Source organism: Camellia sinensis, chromosome 7 (assembly GCF_055761805.1).
Source record: "Camellia sinensis isolate YWXY chromosome 7, ASM5576180v1, whole genome shotgun sequence".
Classification (NCBI taxonomy): domain Eukaryota; kingdom Viridiplantae; phylum Streptophyta; class Magnoliopsida; order Ericales; family Theaceae; genus Camellia; species Camellia sinensis.
Window position 1 is genome coordinate 96,976,480 of NC_138967.1, and position 20,626 is coordinate 96,997,105.

Below are 20,626 nucleotides of genomic sequence, written 5' to 3' on the forward strand. Positions count from 1 at the left end.
CCTTTCATTTAATTTGTCTTTCTTTCTCTCTCTCTCTCTCTCTCTCTCTCTCTCTCTCGCTCTCTCTTTCTCTCTGTCACTCTCACTCACTCTCACTCCTGCTCTAACTCTCCGTTTCGTTAATGGCGGCAAGAAAGGCTGTCATGGGTGCTCACGGAGTTATCAAACTCAAACGTTGGTGTTCATTGCTAATAATTTCTTTTAAATACTTTGTTATTTTATGTATATTTTCTCATTTTTTTTCTTTACATTTTTGTTTTGTATAGGGAGTTCTTACTCGAACAAGCCGACCCAAACAAAGATGGACCATGAAAACCCAAAGATGCGTAAGATATACTTTCATTCGATTTGTCTTTCTGTATCTCTCTCTCTCTCTCTCTCTATCACTCTTACTCCCACTCTAACTCTCTGTTTCATCTATAGCGGGAAGAAAGGTTTCTCTCATGGCTACTCTCAAAGTTATCAAACTCAGACGTCGGTGTTTATTGCTAATAATTTCTTTTACATATTTTTTTTATTTTATATATATATTCTCACTTTTTTTCTTCACATTTTTATGTTGTATAGGGAGTTCTTGCTCGGAGAAAATGACTCAGATGAAGATGGACGATAAATACCCTAAAATACGTAAGTTATCCTTTCGTTTGATTTTTCTTTTTATCTCTCTCTCTCTCTCTCTCTCTCTCTCTCTCCATCTCTCTCTCTCTCTGTCGCTCTCCCTCACTCTCACTCCCGCTCTTACTCTTTGTTTCATCAATGGCGGCAAGAAAGGTTTCGCTCATGGCTACTCTCAAAGTTATCAAACTCAGACGTCGGTGTTTATTGTTAATAATTTCTTTTACATACTTTCTTATTTTATATATATATTCTCACTTTTTTTCTTCACATTTTTGTTTTGTATAGGGAGTTCTTGCTCGAAGAAAACGACATAGATGAAGATGGACGATGAAAACTCTAAGATGTGTAACTTATCCTTTTATTTGATTTTTTTTCTATCTCTCTCTCTCTCTCTCTGTCACTCTCACTCACTCTCACTATCACTCTCACTCTCGCTCTCCGTTTCGTTAATGGCAGCAAGAAAGGCTTCTCTCATGGCTACTTTCAGAGTTATCAAACTCAAACGTTGGTGTTCATTGTTAATAATTTCTTTTATAGACTTTGTTATTTTATATATATTTTTTAATTTTTTTTCTCACATTTTTGTTTCCAACAGGGAGTTTTTGCTAGGAGAAGACGGCTCAGATGAAGATGGATGATGAAATGCCTAAGATGCGTAAGTTATTCTTTCATTTGATTTGTCTTTCTGTCTCTCTCTCTCTCTCGTTGTCACTCTCACTCACTCTCACTTTAACTCTCAGTGTCCGTTCCCTCAATGGCAGCAAGAAAGGCTACTCTCATGGCTGCTCTCAGAGTAATCAAACTCAAACGTCGGTGTTCATTGTTAATAATTTATTTTACATACTTTGTAATTTTATATATATTTTCTCATTTTTTTTCTTCACATTTTCGTTTTGTTTAGGGAGTTCTTTCTCGGGGAAAGCGGTCCAGATGAAGATGGACGGTGAAAACCCTAAGATGCGTAAGTTATCCTTTCATTTGATTTGCCTTCCAGTCTTTCTCTCCCTCTGTCACTCTCACTCACTCTTATTCTCACTCTCACTCTCACTCTCTATTTCGTCAACGGTGGCAAAAAAGGCTTCTCTCATGGCTGCTCTCAGAGTTATCAAACTCAAACTTCGGTGTTCATTGTTAATAGTTTCTTTTACATACTTTGTTATTTCATAAATATTTTCTCATTTTTTTTCTTCACATTTTTCTTTTGAATAGGGAGTTCTTGCTCGGAGTAGACGGCCTAGATGAAGATAGACGGTGAAAACCCTAAGATGTGTAAGTTATCCTTTTGTTAGATTTTTCTTTCTGTCTCTGTCTCTGTCTCTCTCTCTGTTTGTCACTCCCATTCACTCTCACACCCACTTTCGCTCTCTGTTTCTTCAATAGCAGCAAGAAAGGTTTCTCCCAAGGCCACTCTCAGAGTTATCAAACTCAGACGTCGGTATTTACTGTTAATAATTTCTTTTACATACTTTCTTATTTTATATATATATTCTCACTTTTTTTCTTCACAATTTTGTTTTGTATAGGGAGTTCTTGCTCGGAGAAAACGGCACAGATGAAGATGGACGATGAAAACTCTAAGATGCGTAAGTTATTCTTTTATTTGATTTTTCTTTCTGCCTCTCTCTCTCTGTGTCACTCTCACTCACTCTCACTCTCGCTCTCGCTCTCCGTTTCGTTAATGGGGGCAAGAAAGGCTTCTCTCATGGCTACTCTCAGAGTTATCAAACTCAAACGTCGGTGTTCATTGTTAATAATTTCTTTTACATACTTTGTTATTTTATATATATTTTCTCATTTTTTTTCTCCACGTTTTTGTCTTGTATAAAGAGTTCTTGCTCGAAGAAGATGGCCCAGATGAAGATGGACGATGAAAACCCTATGATGCGTAATTTATCCTTTCATTTGATTTGTCTTTCTGTCCCTCTCTCTCTCTCTCTCTGTCACTCTCACTCACTCTCACTCTCCATTTCGTCATTGGCGGCAAGAAAGGCTTGTCTCATGGCTGCTCTTAGAGTTATCAAACTCAAACATCGGTGTTCACTGTTAATAATTTCTTTGACATACTTTGTTATTTTATATATATTTTCTCATTTTTTTTCTTCATGTTTTTGTCTTGTATAAAGTGTTCTTGCTCGGAGAAGATGGCCCAGATGAAGATGGACGATGAAAAACCTATGATGCGTAATTTATCCTTTCATTTGATTTGTCTTTCTGTCTCTCTCTCTCTCTCTGTCACTCTCAATCACTCTCACTCTCCATTTCGTCATTGGCGACAAGAAAGGCTTGTCTCATGGCTGCTCTTAGAGTTATCAAACTCAAACGCCAGTGTTCATTGTTGATAATTTCTTTTACATACTTTGTCATTATATATATATTTTCTCATTTTTTTTCTTCACATTTTTGTCTTGTATAAAGAGTTCTTGCTCGGAGAAGACGGCCCAGATGAAGATAGACGATGAAAACCCTATGATGCGTAAGTTATCCTTTCATTTGATTTGTCTTTCTGTCTCTCTCTCTCTCTCTGTCACTCTCACTCACTCTTACTCTCCATTTTGTCATTGGCGGCAAGAAACGCTTGTCACATGGCTGCTCTCAGAGTTATCAAACTCAAACGTCAGTGTTCATTGTTGATAATTTCTTTTACATACTTTGTTATTTTATATATATATTCTTATTTTTTTTCTTCACATTTTTGTTTTGTATAGGGAGTTCTTGCTTGGAGAAGACGGCGCAGATGAAGATGGACGATGAAAACCATAAGATGCGTAAGTTATCCTTTCATTTGTTTTCTCTTTCTGTCTCTCTCTCTCTCTGTCACTCTCATTCCCTCAAAGTCTCACTCTCACTCTCACTCTCAGTTTCCTCAATGGCGGGAAGAAAGGCTTCTCTCATGGCTACTCTAAGAGTTATCAAACTCTAACGTCGGTGTTCATTGTTAATAATTTCTTTTACATACTTTGTTATTTTATTTATATTTTCTCTTTTTTTTTCTTCACATTTTTGTTTTGTATAGGGAGTTCTTGCTCGAAGAAGATGGCCCAGATGAACATGGACGATGAAAACGCTAAGATGCGTATGTTATACTTTCATTTGATTTTCCTTCTTGTGTGTCTCTCTCTCTCTGTCACTCACACTTACTCTTCGTTTCGTCAGTGGTGGCAAGAATGGCTTCTCTCATGGCTGCTCTTAGAGTTATAAAACTCAAACGTCGGTGTTCGTTGTTAATAATTTCTTCCACATGCTTTGTTATTTTATATCTATTTTCTCTTCTTTTTTTTTCTTTCCATTTTTGTTTTGTATAGAGAGTTCTTGCTTGGAAAAGATGGCCCAGATGGAGATGGACGATGAAAATCCTAAGATGCGTAAGTTATCCTTTAATTTGATTTGCCTTTCTATCTCTCTCTCTCTCTCTCTCTCTCTCTCTCTCTCTCTCTCTCCCTCTCTCTCTTACTCTTACTCGCACTCTTCGTTTCGTCAATGGCGGCAAGAAAGGGTTCTCTCGTGGTTGCTCTCAGAGTTATCTAACTCAAACGTCGATTTTCATTGTTAATAATTTCTTTTACATACTTTGACATTTTATATATATTTTTTCATTTTTCTCCTTCACATTTCTGTTTTGTATAGAGAGTTGTTTCACGGAGAAGACGACCCAGATGGAGATGGACGATGAAAACTCTAAGATGCGTAAGTTACCCGTTCATTTGAGTTGTCTTTCTGTCACTCTCTCTCTCTGTCACTCTCACTCTCACTATCACTCTCACTCTCCGTTTCGTCAACTGGGGCAAGAAAGGCTTCTCTCATGGCTGCTCTCAGAGTTATTAAACTCAAACGTCGGTGTTCATTGTTAACAATTTCTTTTACAAACTTTGTTATTTAATATATATTTTTGAATTTTTTTCCTTCGCATTTTAGTTTTGTATGGGGAGTTCTTGCTCGGAGAAGACGTCCCAGATGAAGATGGACGATGAAAACCTTAAGATGCGTAAGTTATCCTTGCATTTTATTTTTCGTTCTATCTCACTCATTCTCTGTCAGTCTCACTCACTCTCACTCTCACTCTTACTCTTAGTCTCCGTTTTGTCAATGGCGGCAAGAAAGGCTTCTCTCATGACTGCTCTTAGAGTTATCAAACTCAAACGTCGGTGTTCATTGTTAATAATTTCTTTTACATACTTTTATATTTTATATATATTTTCTCATTTTTTTTTCTTCATATTCTTGTTTTGTATAGGGAGTTCTTGCTCGGAGAAGACGGCCCAAATGAAAATGGACGATGAAAACCCTAAGATGCGTAAGTTATCCTTTCATTTGGTTTGTCTTTCTGTCTTTCTCTCTCTCTCCCCCTCTCCCTCTCTCGGTCACTCTCACTCGCACTCTTTGTTTCATCGATGGTGGAAAGAAAGGCTTCTCTCATGGTTGCTCTCAGAGTTATCAAAGTCAAACGTCGGTGTTCATCGTTAATAATTTCTTTTACATACTTTGTTATTTTATATATATTTTCACATTTTTTTCTTCACATTTTTGTTTTGTATAGGGAGTTCTTGCTCGGAGAAGACGCCCCAAATGATGATGGACGATGAAAACCATAAGATACATAAGTTATCCTTTCATTCGATTTGTCTTTCTGTCTGTCTCTCTCTCTCACTCTCACTCTCTGTTTCGTCAATGGCGGCAAGAAAGGTTTCTCTCATGGCTGCTATTAGAGTTGCCAAACTCAAACGTCGGTGTTCATTATTAATAATTTCTTTTACATACTTTGTTTTTTTATATATATTTTTTCCATTTTTTCTTCACATTTTTGTTTTGTATACGAAAATCTTGCACAGAAAAGACGACCCAGATGAAGATGGACGATGAAAACCCTATGATGCGCATGTTACCCGTTCATTTGATTTGTCTTTCTCTCTCTCCCTCTCTATCACTCTTACTCACTCTCACTCCCACTCTTCGTTTCGTCAATAGCGGCAAGAAAGGCATCTCTCACGGCTGCTCTAAGAGTTATCAAACTCAAACATCGGTGTTTATTGTTAATAATTTCTTTTACACACATTTTTATTTTATATATATTTTATCATTTTTTTTCTTCACATTTTTGTTTTGTATAAGGAGTTCTTACTCGGAGAAGAGGGCCCAGATGAAGATGGATGATGAAAACCCAAAGATACGTAAGTTATCCTTTCATTTGATTAGTCTTTTTGTCTCTCTCTCTCTCTCTCTCTCTCTCTCTCCATGTCACTCTCACTTACTCTCACTCTCACTCTCACTCTCACTCTCACTGGCGGCAAGAAAGACTTCTCTCATGGCTGCTCTCCGAGTTGTCAAACTCAAACGTCGGTGTTCATTGTTAATAATTTCTTTTACATACGTTGTTATTTTATATATATTTTCCCATTTTTTTTCTTCACATTTTGTTTTCTATAAGGAGTTCTTACTTAGAGAAGACGGCCCAGATGAAGATGGGCGATGAAAACCCTAAGATGCGTAAGTTATCTTTTCATTTGATTAGTCTTTCTGTCTTTCTCTCTCTCTTTCTGTCACCCTCACTTATAGTCACTCTTACTCTCCGTTTCGTCAGTGGCAGCAAGAAAGGCTTCTCTCATGCCTGCTCTCCGAGTTATCAAACTCACTCTTACTTATCTCTTTTTTTTTTCTTCACATTTTTGTTTTTTATAGGGAGTTTTTGCTCGTAGAACACGGCCCATATGAAGATGGACGATGAAAGCTCTAAGATGCGTAAGTTATCCTTTTATTTGATTTGTCTTTCTGTCTCTCTCTCTCTCTGTCCCTCTTACTCACTCTCACTCTTACTCGGACTATCTGTTTCGTCAATGGCGGCAAGAAAGGCTTCTCTCATGGCTGCTATCAGAGTTATCAAACTCAAACGTCGGTGTTCATTGTTAATAATTTCTTTTACATGCTTTGTTATTTTATATATATTTTTTCATTTTTTTTCTTCACATTTCTCTTTTGTATAGGGAGTTTTTGCTCGGAGAAGACGGCCCAAATGAAGATGGACGATGAAAGTCCTAAGATACGTAAGTTACCCGTTTGTTTGATTTCTCTTTCTGTCTCTCTCTCTCTGTCACTCTTACTCTCACTCTCCGTTTCGTCATTGACGGGAAGAAAGGCTTCTCCTATGGCTGCTCTCAGAGTTATGAAACTCAAACGTCACTGTTCATTGTTAATAATTTCTTTTACATACTTTGTTATTTTATATATATAATTTTGATTTTTTTTCCTGCACATTTTAGTTTTGTATGGGGAGTTCTTACTCGGAGAAGACATCCCAAATGAAGTTAGACGATGAAAACCCTAAGATGCGTAAGTTATCCTTTCATTTTAATTTTCTCTCTGTCTATCTCTCTCTCTCTCTGTCAGTCTCACTCACTCTCACTCTCACTCTCACTCTCACACTCGCTCTCCGTTTTGTCAATAGCGACAAGAAAAGCTTCTCTCATGGCTGCCCTCAGAGTTAACAAACTCAAACGCCAGTGTTCATTTTTAACAATTTCTTTTACATACTTTGTTATTTTATATATATTTTCTCATTTTTTTTCTTCACATTTTTCTTTTGTATAGGGAGTTCTTGCTTGGAGAAGACGGCCCAAATGAAGATGGACGATGAAAACCATAAGATACGTAAGTTATCCTTTCATTCGATTTGTCTCTCTCTCTCTCTCTCTCACTCACTATCACTATCACTCTCACTCTCACTCTCTGTTCCGTCAATGGCGGCAAGAAAGGTTTCTCTCATGGCTGCTCTCAGAGTTGTCAAACTCAAACGTCGGTGTTCATTGTTAATAATTTCTTTTACAACTTTGTTATTTAATATATATTTTTTCCTTTTTTTTCTTCACTTTTTTGTTTTGTATATGGAAATCTTGCATAGAAAAAACGGCCCAGATGAAGATGGACGATGAAAACCCTAAGATGCGTAAGTTTCCCGTTCATTTGATTTGTCTTTCTCTCTCTCTCTCTGTCACTCTTACTCACTCTCACTCCCACTCTTCATTTAGTCAATAGCGGCAAGAAAGGCTTCTCTCACGGCTGCTCTAAGAGTTATCAAACTCAAACATCGCTGTTTATTGTTAATAATTTCTTTTACACACTTTTTTATTTTATACATATTATCTCATTTTTTTTCTTCACATTTTTGTTTTGTATAAGGAGTTCTTACTCCGAGAAGATGGCCCAGATGAAGATGGACGATGAAAACCCGAAGATGCGTAAGTTATCCTTTCATTTGATTAGTTTTTCTGTCTCTCTCTCTCTCCCTCTCTCTATCTCTCTCTCTCTCTCTCCATGTCACTCTCACTTACTCTCACTCTCACTCTCGCTCTCGCTCTCGCTCTCCGTTTCGTCAATGGCGGCAAGAAAGACTTCTCTCATGGCTGTTCTCCGAGTTATCAAACTCAAACGTCGGTTTTCATTATTAATAATTTCTTTTACATATTTTGTTATTTTATATATATTTTCTCATTTTTTTTCTTCACATTTTTGTTCTGCATAAGGAGTTCTTACTCGGAGAAGACGACCCAGACGAAGATGGACGGTGAAAACCCTAAGATGCGTAAGTTATCCTTCATTTGATTAGTTTTTCTGTCTTTCTCTCTCTGTGTGTCACTCTCACTTACTCTCACTCTCGCTCTCCGTTTCGTCAATGGCGGCAAGAAGGCCTTCTCTCATGGCCGCTCTCCGAGTCATAAAATTCAAACGTCGGTGTTCATTGTTAATAATCTCTTTTACATACGTTGTTATTTTATATATATTATCTCATTTTTTTTCTTCACATTTTTGTTTTTTATAGGGAGTTCTTGCTCGTAGAACACGACCTAGATGAAGATGGACGATGAAAGCTCTAAGATGCGTAAGTTATCCTTTTATTTGATTTGTGTTTCTGTCTCTCTCTCTCTCTCTCTCTCTGTCCCTCTCACTAACTCTCACTCTTACTCGGACTCTCTGTTTCGTCAATGGCGGCAAGAAAGGTTTCTCTTATGGCTGCTCTCAGACTTATCAAACTCAAACGTCGGTGTTCGTTGTTAATAATTTCTTTTACATACTTTGTTATTTTATATATATTTTTTCATTTTTTTTCTTCACATTTCTGTTTTGTATAGGGAGTTCTTGCTCAGAGAAGACGGCCCAAATGAAGATGGACGATGAAAATCCAAAGATGCGTAAGTTACCCGATCATTTGATTTGTCTTTCCGTCTCTCTCTCTCTCTCTCTCTCTCTCTCTCTCTCTCTCTGTCACTCTCACTCTCACTCTCCGTTTCATCAGTGGTGGGAAGAACGGCTTCTCTTATGGCTGCTCTTAGAGTTATCAAACTCAAAAGTCAGTGTTCATCGTTAATAATTTATTTTACATACTTTGTTGTCTTATATATATTTTCGATTTTTTTTCCTACACATTTTGTTTTGTATGGGGAGTTTTTACTCGGAGAAGGCGTCCCAAATGAAGATAGACGGTAAAAACCCTAAGATGCGTAAGTTATCCTTTCATTTTATTTTTCTCTCTGTCTCTCTGTCTCTCTGTCAATGTCACTCACTCTCACTCTCACTCTCGCTCTCTGTTTTGTCAATGGTGGCAAGAAAAGCTTCTCTCATGGCTGCCCTCAGAGTTATCAAACTCAAACGCGGGTGTTCATTGTTAACAATTTCATTTACATACTTTTTTATTTTATATATATTTTCTCCTTTTTTTTCTTCATATTTTTGTTTTGTATAGGGAGTTCTTGCTCGGAGAAGACGGCCCAAATGAAGATGGACGATGAAAACCATAAGATATGTAAGTTATCCTTTCATTCGATTTGTCTTTCTGTCTCTCTATCTCTCTCTCTCTTTCTCTCTCTCTCTCTCACTCACTATCACTATCACTCTCACTCTCACTCTCTGTTTCGTCAATGGCGACAAGAAAGGTTTCTCTCATGGCTGCTCTCAGAGTTGTCAAACTCAAACGTCGGTGTTCATTGTTAATAATTTCTTTTACATACTTTGTTATTTTATATATATATTTTCCTTTTTTTTCTTCACTTTTTTGTTTTGTATATGGAAATCTTGCATAGAAAAGACAGCCCAGATGAAGATGGATGATGAAAACCCTAAGATGCGTAAGTTACCCGTTCATTTGATTTGTCTTTCTCTCTCTCTCTCTATCACTCTTGCTCACTCTCACTCCCACTCTTCATTTAGTCAATAGCGGCAAGAAAGGCTTCTCTCACGGCTGCTCTAAGAGTTATCAAACTCAAACATCGGTGTTTATTGTCAATAATTTCTTTTACACACTTTTTTATTTTATATATATTTTCTGATTTTTTTCTTCACAGTTTCGTTTTGTTTAAGGAGTTCTTACTCGGAGAAGACGGCCCAGGTGAAGATGGACGATGAAAACCCAAATATGAGTAAGTTATCCTTTCATTTGATTGGTCTTTCTGTCTCTCTCTCTCTCTCCATGTTACTCTCACTTACTCTCACTCTCACTCTCGCTCTCGCTCTCTGTTTCGTCAATGGCGGCAAGAAAGGCTTCTCTCATGGCTGCTCTCCGAGTTATCAAACTCAAACGTCGGTGTTCATTGTTAATAATTTCTTTTACATACTTTGTTATTTTATATATATTTTCTCATTTTTTTCTTCACATTTTTGTTTTGTATAAGGAGTTCTTACTCGGAGAAGACGGCCCAGATGAAGATGGACGATGAAAACCATAAGATGCGTAAGTTATCCTTTCATTTGATTAGTCTTTCTATCTTTCTCTCTCTCACAGTCACTCTCACTTACACTCACTCTTGCTCTCCGTTTTGTCAATGGCGGCAAGAAAGCCTTCTCTCATGGCTGCCCTCCGAGTTATCAAACTCAAACGTCAGTGTTCATTGTTAATAATCTCTTTTTCATACTTTGTTATTTTATATATATTATCTCATTTTTTTTTCTTCACATTTTTGTTTTTTATAGGGAGTTCTTGCTCGTAGAACACGGCCCAGATGAAGATAGACGATGAAAGCTCTAAGATGCGTAAATTTTCCTTTCATTTGATTTGTCTTTCTGTCTCTCTCTCTCTCTCTCTGTCCCTCTTACTCACTCTCACTCTTACTCGGACTCTCCGTTTTGTCAATGGCGGCAAGAAAGGCTTCTCTTATGGCTGCTCTCAGAGTTATCAAACTCAAACGTCGGTGTTCAGTGTTCATAATTTCTTTTACATACTTTGTTATTTTATATATATTTTTTCATTTTTTTTCTTCACATTTCTATTTTGTATAGGGAGTTCTTGCTCGGAGAAGACGGCCCAAATGAAGATGGACGGTGAAAATCCTATGATGCGTAAGTTACCCGTTCATTGGATTTGTCTTTCTGTCTCTCTCTCTCTCTCTCTCTGTGTCACTCTCACTCTCACTCTCACTATCACTATCACTATCACTATCACTCTCACTCTCACTCTCACTCTTACTCTCCGTTTCATCAACGACGAGAAGAAAGGCTTCTCTTATGGCTGCTCTCAGAGTTATCAAACTCAAACAACGTTGTTCATTGTTAATCATTTCTTTTACATACTTTGTTATTTTATATATATTTCCGCATTTTGTTTGCTGCACATTTTAGTTTTGTATGGGGAGTTCTTACTCGGAGAAGACGTCCCAAATGAAGATAGACGATGAAAACCCTAAGATGCGTAAGTTATCCGTTCATTTTATTTTTCTCTCTGTCTCTGTCTCTCTCTCTCTCTCTCTGTCAGTCTCATTCACTCTCACTCTCACTCTCGCTCTCCGTTTTGTCAATGGCGGCAAGAAAAGCTTCTCTCATGGCTGCCCTCAGAGTTATCAAACTCAAACGCCGGTGTTCATTGTTAACAATTTATTTTACATACTTTGTCATTTTATATATATTTTCACATTTTTTTCTTCACATTTTTGTTTTGTATAGGGAGTTCTTACTCAGAGAAGACGGCACCAATGAAGATGGATGATGAAAACCATATGATACGTAATTTATCCTTTCATTCGATCTGTCTTTCTGTCTCTCTTTCTCTCTCTGTCACTCTCACTCACTATCACTATCACTCTCACTCTCACTCTTTGTTTCGTCAATGGTGGCAAGAAAGGTTTCTCCCATGGCTGCTCTCAGAGCTGTCAAACTCAAACATCGGTGTTCATTGTTAATAATTTCTTTTACATACTTTTTATTTTATATATATTTTTTCCATTTTTTTCTTCACATTTTTGTTTTGTATACAGAAATCTAGCACAGAAAAGACAGCCCAGATGAAGATGGACGATTAAAACCCTATGATGCGTAAGTTACCCGTTCATTTGATTTGTCTTTCTCTCTCTCTCTCTCTGTCACTCTTACTCACTCTCACTCTCACTCTTCATTTAGTCAATAGCGGCAAGAAAGGCTTCTCTCACGGCTGCTCTAAGAGTTATCAAACTCAAACATCGGTGTTTATTGTTAATAATTTCTTTTACACACTTTTTTATTTTATATATATTATCTTATTTTTTTTCTTCACATTTTTGTTTTATATAAAGAGTTCTTACTCGGAGAAGACAGCCCAGATGAAGACGGACGATGAAAACCCAAAGACGCGTAAGTTATCCTTTCATTTGATTGGTCTTTCTATCTTTCTCTCTCTCTCAGTCACTCTCACTTACACTCACTCTCGCTCTCTGTTTCCTCAATGGCGGCAGGAAAGCCGTCTCTCATGGCTGCTCTCCGAGTTATCAAACTCAAACGTCGGTGTTCATTGTTAATAATTTCGTTTACATACTTTGTTATTTTGTATATATTTTCCCTTTTTTTTTTCTTCACATTTTTGTTTTATATAAGGAGTTCTTACTCGTAGAGCACGGCCCAGATGAAGATGGATGATGAAAACCCTAAGATGCGTAAGTTATCCTTTCATTTGATTAGTCTTTCTGTCGTTCTCTCTCTCTGTAACTCTCACTTACTCTCACTCTCGCTCTCCGTTTCGTCAATGGTGGCAAGAAAGCCTTCTCTCATGGCTACTCTCGTAGTTATCAAACTCAAACGTCGGTGTTCATTGTTAATAATCTCTTTTACACACTTTGTTATTTTATATATATTATCTCATTTTTTTTGCATCGCATTTTTGTTTTTTATAGGGAGTTCTTGCTCGTAGAACACCGCCCAGATAAAGATGGATGATTAAAGCTCTAAGATGCAAAAGTTATCCTTTTATTTGATTTGTCTTTCTGTCTCTCCCTCTTTCTATCCCTCTCACTCACTCTCACTCTTAATCGCACTCTCTATTTCGTCAATGGCGACAAGAAAGGATTCTCTCATGGCTGCTCTCAGAGTTATCAAACTCAAACGTCGGTTTTCATTGTTAATAATTTCTTTTACGTACTTTGTTATTTTATATATAATTTTTCATTTGTTCTTCACATTTTTGTTTTTTATAGGGAGTTCTTGCTCGGAGAAGACGGCCCAAATGAAGGTGGATGATGAAAACTCTAAGATGCATAAGTTGCCCGTTCATTTGATTTGTCTTTCTGTCTCTCGCTCTCTCTCTGTCACTCTCACTCTCACTATCACTCTCACTATCCGTTTCGTCAATGGCGGGAAAAAAGGCATCTCTTATGGCTGCTCTCAGAGTTGTCAAACTCAAACGTCGATGTTCATTCTTAATAATTCCTTTTGCATACTTTGTTATTTTGTATATATTTTCGATTTTTTTTCCTTCACATTTTACTTTTGTATGGAGAGTTCTTACTCGGAGAAGACGTCCCAAATGAAGATAGACGATGAAAACCCTAAGATGCGTAAATTATCCTTTCATTTTATTTTTCTCTCTGTCTCTCTCTCTCTCTATCAGTCTCACTCACTATCACTCTCACTCTCGCTCTTCATTTTGTTAATGGCGGCAAGAAAAGCTTCTCTCATGGCTGCCCTTAGAGTTATCAAACTCAAACGCCGGTGTTCATTGTTAACAATTTCTTTTACATACTTTGTTATTTTATATATATATTCTCATTTTTTTCTTCACATTTTTGTTTTGTATAGGGATATCTTGCTCGGAGAAGACGACCTAGGTGAAGATGGACGTTGAAAACCCTAAGATGCGTAAGTTATCCTTTCATTTGATTTGTCTTTCTATCTCTCTCACTGTCTATCAATCTCACTCACTCTTACTCACACTCGCACTCTCCATTTCGTCAATGGCGACAAGAAAGGCTTCTCTCATGGCTGCTATCAGAGTTATCGAACTCAAACGTCGGTACTCATTGTTAATAATTTCTTTTACATACTTTGTTATTTTATCTATATTATCTCATTTTTTTTCTTCACATTTTTGTTTTGTATTGGGAGGTCTTGCTCGGAGAAGGCGACCCAGATGAAGATGGACGACGAAAACCCTAAGATGCGTAAGTTATCCTTTCATTTGATTTGTCTTTCGGTCTCTCTCTCTCTCTCTATCACACTCACTCACTCGCACTTTCGCTCTCACTCTCCGTTTTGTCAATGGCGGCGAGCAAGTCTTCTCTAATGGCTACTCTCAGAGTTATCAAACTCAAACGTCCATGTTCATTGTAAATAATTTCTTTTACATACTTTGTTACTTTATATATATTTTCTCTTTTTTTTATTCGTATTTTGTTCTGTATAGAGAGTTTTTGCTCGGAGAAGACGGCCCAGATGAAGATTGACGATAGAAACCCTAAGATGCGTAAGTTATCCTTTCATTTGATTTGTCTTTCTTTCTCTCTCTCTCTCTCTCTCTCTCTGTCACTCTTACTCACTCTCACCCTCACTCGCACTCTCTATTTCGTCAATGGCTGCAAGAAAGGCGTCTCTCTTGGCTGGTCTCAAAGTTATCAAACTCAAACGTCGGTATGCATTGTTAATAATTTCTTTTACATACTTGGTTATTTTTTATATATTTTCTCATTTTTTTTCTTCACATTTTAGTTTTGTATGGGAAGTTCTTGCTTGCAGAAGACGGCCTAGATAAAGATGGACTATGAAAACCCTAAGATGCGCAAGTAATTCTTTCATTTGATTTTTCTTTCTGTCTCTCTCTCTATCTCTGTCACTCTCACTCACTCTCACTCTTACCCGCACTCTCTGTTTCATCAATGGCGGCAAGAAAAGCTTCTCTCATGGCTGCTCTAAAAGTAATCAAACTCAAACGTCGGTGTTCATTGTTAATAATTTCTTTTACATACTTTGTTATTTTATATATATTTTTTCATTTTTTTTCTCCAAATTTTTGTTTTGTGTAAGGATTTCTTGGTCGAAGAAGACAGCCCAGATGAAGATGGACGATGAAAACCCTAAGATGCATAAGTTACCCGTTCATTTGATTTGTCCTTCTGTCTCTCTCTCTCTCTCTCTCTCTATCTCTCTCTCTCTCTGTCACTCTCACTCTCACTCTCACTCTCCATTTCGTTAATGGCGGTAAGAAAGGCTTCTCTCATGGCTGCTCTAAGAGTTATCAAACTCGAACATCGGTGTTCATTGTTAATAATTTCTTTTCCATACTTTGTTATTTTATATATCTTTTCTCATGTTTTTTTCTGTACATTTTTGTTTTGTGTGGAGAGTTCTTGCTCGGAAAAGACGGCCCAGATGAAGATATACGATGAAAACCAAAAGATACGTAAGTTATCATTTCATTTGATTTGTCTTTCTGTCTCTCTCTCTCCCTCTGTCTCTCACTCTCAGTCACTCTAAATCTTACTCGCACTCTCTGTTTCGTTAATGGCGGGAAGAAAGGCTTCTCTCATGGCTGCACTCAGAGTTATTAAACTCAAACGTCGATGTTCATTATTAATAAATTCTTTTACATGCTTTGTTTTTTTATATATATTTTTTCATTTTTTTTCTTCCCGTTTTTGTTTTGCGTACGGAGTTCTTACTCTCCGAAGATGGCCCAAATGAAGATGAGAAACAAAATCCTAAGATGCGTAAGTTACCCGTTCATTTGATATTTCTTTCTGTCTCTCTCTCCCTCTCTGTCACTGTCACTGTCACTATCACTCTCACTCTCTGTTTCGTTAATGGCGGCTGGAAAGGCTTCTCTTATGGTTGCTCTCAGAGTTATCAAACTCAAACGTCGGTGTTCATTGTTAAAAATTTCTTTTACATATTTTTTTATTTTATATATATTTTCTCTTTTTTTTTTTCTTTACATTTTAGTTTTGTATGGGGACTTCTTACATGGAGAAGATGGCCCAGACGAAGATGGGCGATGAAAACTCGAAGATGCGTAAGTTATCTTTTCATTTGATTTTTCTTTATGTCTCTCTCTCTCTCTGTCATTCTCACTCTCACTCTCGCTCTCTGTTTCATCAATGGCAGCAAGAAAGGCTTCTCTCATGGCTGCTATCAAAGTTATCAAACTCAAACGTCGGTGTTCATTGTTAATAATTTATTTTACATACTTTGTTATTATGTATACTTTCGTTTGATACTTTCATTTGATTTATCTTCCTGCGTCTCTCTCTCTCAGCCACTCTCACTAACTCTCACTCTCACTCTCCATTTCGTCTATGGCAGCAAGAAAGGCTTCTCTCATCGTTGCTCTTAGAGTTATCAAACTCAAACGCCGGTGTTCATTGTTGACAATTTCTTTTCCATGCTTTGTTATTATATAAATATTTTCTCATTTTTTTTCTTCACATTTTTGTTCTGTATAGAGAGTTCTTGCTCGGAAAAGACAGCCCAAATGATGATGGACGATGAAAACCCTAATATGCGTAAGTTATCCTTTCAATTGGATGGCCTTTCTGGCTCTCGGTCACTCGCACTCACTCTCACTCTCATCTCACTCTCGCTCTACGTTTTGTCAATGGCAGCAAGAAAGGCTTCTCTCATGGCTACCCTCAGAGCTATCAAACTCAAACGTCGGTGTTCATTGTTAATAATTTTTTTTCCATATTTTGTTATTTTATATATATTTTCTCATTTTTTTTTTCACATTTTTGTTTTGTATACGGAGTTTTTGTTCGGAGAAGACGGCCCAGATGAAGATGGACGATGAAAACCGTAAGATGTGTAAGTTATCCTTTCATTTAATTTGTCTTTCTGTCTAACTTTCTCTCCTTGTCACTCTCACTCTCCGTTTCGTCAATGGCGGCAAGAAAGGCTTCTCTCATGGATGCTCTTAGAGTTATCAAACTCAAACGTCGTTGTTCGTTGTTAATAATTTTTTTTTACATACATTGTTATTTTATATATATTTTCTCATTTTTTTTCTTCACATTTTTGTTTTGTATAGGGAGTTTTTGCTCGGAGAAGACGGCCCAGACGAAGATGGACGATGAAAAATCCTAAGATGCGTAAGTTATCCTTTCATTTGAATTTGTCTTTCTCTCTCTCTCTCTCTCTCTCTCTCTCTCTCTCACTCTCACTCTCACTCTCCGCTTCGTCATTGGCGACAAGAAAGGCTTCTCTCATGGCTGCTCTTAGAGTTATTAAACTTAAACGTCAGTGTTCATTATTAGTAATTTCTTTTACATACTTTTTTTATTTTATATATATTTTCTCTTTTTTTTTTCTTCACATTTTAGTTATGTATGGGGAGTTCTGGGCCGTAAGATACGTAAGTTATCCTTTCGTTTGATTTTTCTTTCTATCTCTCTCTCTCTCTCTCTTTCTGTCACTCTCACTTTCGCTCTCCGTTTCGTCATTGGTATCAAGACAGGCTTCTCTCATGGCTGCTCTCTGAGTTATCAAACTCAAATGTCGGTGTTCATTGCTAATAATTTCTTTTACATACTTTCTTATTATATAAATTCTCTCATATTTTTTCTTCCCATTTTCGTTTGTATAGGGAGTTCTTGCTCGGAGAAGACGGCCCAGATGAAGTTCGACGATGAAAACCCTAAGATGCGTAAGTTATCCTCTCATTTTATTTTTCTTTTGTCTCTCTCTCTCTCTCTCTCTCTCTCTCTCTCTCTCTCTGTCACTCTCACTCACTCTCACTCTCAATCTCGCTCTCCGTTTCGTCAATGGCAGCAAGAAAAGCTTCTCTCATGGCTGCTCTCAGAGTTATCAAACTCAAACGTCGGTGTTCATTGTTAATAATTTCTTACATACTTTGTTATTTTATATACATTTTCTCATTTTTTTTTCTTCCCATTTTTCTTTTGTATAAGGAGTTCTTGCTCGGAGAAGATGTCCCAGATGAAGATGGACAGTGAAAACCCTAAGATGCGTAAGTTATCCTATCGTTTGACTTGTCTTTCGATCCCTCTCTCTCTCTCTCTGTCACACTCATTCACTCTCACTTTCGCTCTCATTCTTCGTTTCGTCAATGGCGGCAAGAAGGGCTTCTCTTATGGCTGCTCTCGAAGTTATCAAACTCAAACGTCGGTGTTCATTGTTAATAATTTCGTTTACATATTTTGTTATTTTATATATATATTCTCATTTTTTTTCTTCACATTTTTGTTTTGTTTAGCAAGTTCTTGCTCGGAGAAAACGGCCCGGATGAAGATGGACGATGAAAACCCTAAGATGCGTAAGTTATCCTTTCTTTTGATTTACCTTTCTGTCTGTCTCTCTCTCCATCACTCTCACTCTCCGTTTCGTCAATGGCGGGAAGAAAGGCTTCTCTAATGGCCTCTCTAAAACTTATCAAACTCAAACGTCGGTGTTCATTGTTAATAATTTCTTTTACATACTTTGTTATTACATATATTTTTTTATTTTTTTTCTTCAGATTTTTGTTTTGGATAGGGAGTTCTTGCTCAGAGAAGACGGCCCGGATAAAGATAGACGATGAAAACTCTAAAATGTGTAAGTTATCCTTTCATATGATTTTTCTTTCTATCACTCTCTCTCTCTCTCTCTCTATCTCACTGTCACTCTCACTATCACTCTCACTCTCTGTTTCGTCAATGGCAGCAAGAAAGCCTTCTCTTATGGCTGCTCACAGAGTTATCAAACTCGAACGTAGGTGTTCGTTGTTAATAATTTTTTTTACATACTTTGTTATTTTATAAATATTTTCTAATTTTTTTTCTTCACATTTTAGTTTTGTAGGGAGAGTTCTTGCACGGAGAAGACGGCCCAGATGAAGATGGACTATGAAAACCCTAAGATGTGTAAGTTATTCTTTCATTTGATTTGTTTTTCTGTCTCTCTCACTGTCGCTCTCCGTTTCGTCAGTGGCGGCGAGAAAGTCTTCTCTCATGGCTGCTCTCAGAGTTATCAACCTCAAACGTCGGTGTTCATTGTAAACAATTTGTTTTACGTACTTTGTTATTTTTTATTTATTTTCTCATTTTTTTTCTTCACATTTTGTTTTGTACTGGATGTTCTTGCTCAAAGAAGACGGCCCATATGAAAATGGACGATGAAAACCCTAAGATGCGTAAGAAAGGCTTCTCTTTTGGCTGGTCTCAGAGTTATCAAAATAAAACGTCGGTATTCGTTGTTAATAATTTCTTTTGCATACTTTGTTATTTTATATATATTTTCTAATTTTTTTTCTTCACATTTTAGTTTCGTATGGGAAGTTTTTGCTCGAAGAATACGGCCCAGATGAAGATGGACTATGAAAACCTTAAGACGCGTAAGCAATCCTTTCATTTGATTTGTCTTTCTGTCTCTCTCTTTCTCTCTGTCACTCTCACTCACTCTCACTCTCACTCGCACTCTCTATTTCGTCAATGGCGGCAAGAAAGGATTCTCTCATGGCTGCTCTAAGAGTAATCAAACTCAAACATCGTTGTTCGTTGTTAATAATTTCTTGTACATACTTTGTTATTTTATATATATTTTTTCATTTTTTTTTCTTCCCATATTTCTTTTGTATAAGGAGTTATTGCTCGGAGAAGGCAGCCCAGATGAAGATGGATGATGAAAACCGTAAGATGCGTAAGTTACATGTTCATTTTATTTGTCTTTCTGTCTCTCTCTCTCTCTCTCTCTCTCTCTCTCTCTCTCTCTCTCTCTGTCACTCTCACTCTCACTATCAATCTCACTCTCCGTTTTGTCAATGGTGGTAAGAAAAGCTTCTCTCATGGCTGCTCTCAGAGTTATCAAGCTCGAACGTCGGAGTCCATTGTTAATAATTTCTTTTCCATACTTTGTTATTTTATAAATATCTTCTCATGTTTTTTTCTTTACATTTTAGTTTTGTATGGGGAGTTCTTGCTCAGAGAAGACGGCCCAGATGAAGATGGACGATGAAAACCCTAAGATGCGTAAGTTATCCTTTCATTTGATTTTTCTTTCTATCTCTCTCTTTCTCTCTCTGTCACTCTCACTCACTCTAACTCTTACTCGCTCTCTCCGTTTCGTTAATGGCAAGAAGAAAGCCTTCTCTCATGGCTGCTCTCAGAGTTATTAAACTCAAACGTTAGTGTTCGTTGTTAATAATTTCTTTAACATATTTTGTTATTTTATATATATTTTTTCATTTTTTTTCTTTTCGTTTTTGTTTTTGTATTCGGAGTTTTTACTCAGAGGAGATGGCCCAGATGAAGATGGACATAAAAACCCTAAGATGCGTAAGTTACCCGTTCATTTGATTTGTCTATCAATCTCTCTCTCTCTCTCTCTCTCTCTCTCTCTGTCACTGTCACTCTCACTATCACTCTCACTCTCCGTTTCGTCAATGGCAGTAAGAAAGGCTTCTCTCATGGCTACTATCAGAGTTATCAAACTCAAACGTCGATGTTCATTGTTACTAATTTCTTTTACATATTTTGTTATTTTATATATATATTCTCATTTTTCTTTTTCACATTCTAGTCTTGTATGGGGACTTCTTGCACGGAGAAGATGGCCCAGATGAAGATGAGCGATGAAAACCCTAAGATGTGTAAGTTTTCCTTTCGTTTGATTTTTCTTTATGTCTCTCTTTCTCTCTGTCACTCTCACTCTCATTCTCACTCTCGCTCTCCGTTTCGTCAATGGCAACAAGAAAGGCTTCTCTCTTGGCTGCTCTCAGAATTATGAAACTCAAATGTTGGTGTTCATTGTTAATAATTTCTTTTACCTACTTTGTTATTATATATACTTTCATTTGATACTTTCATTT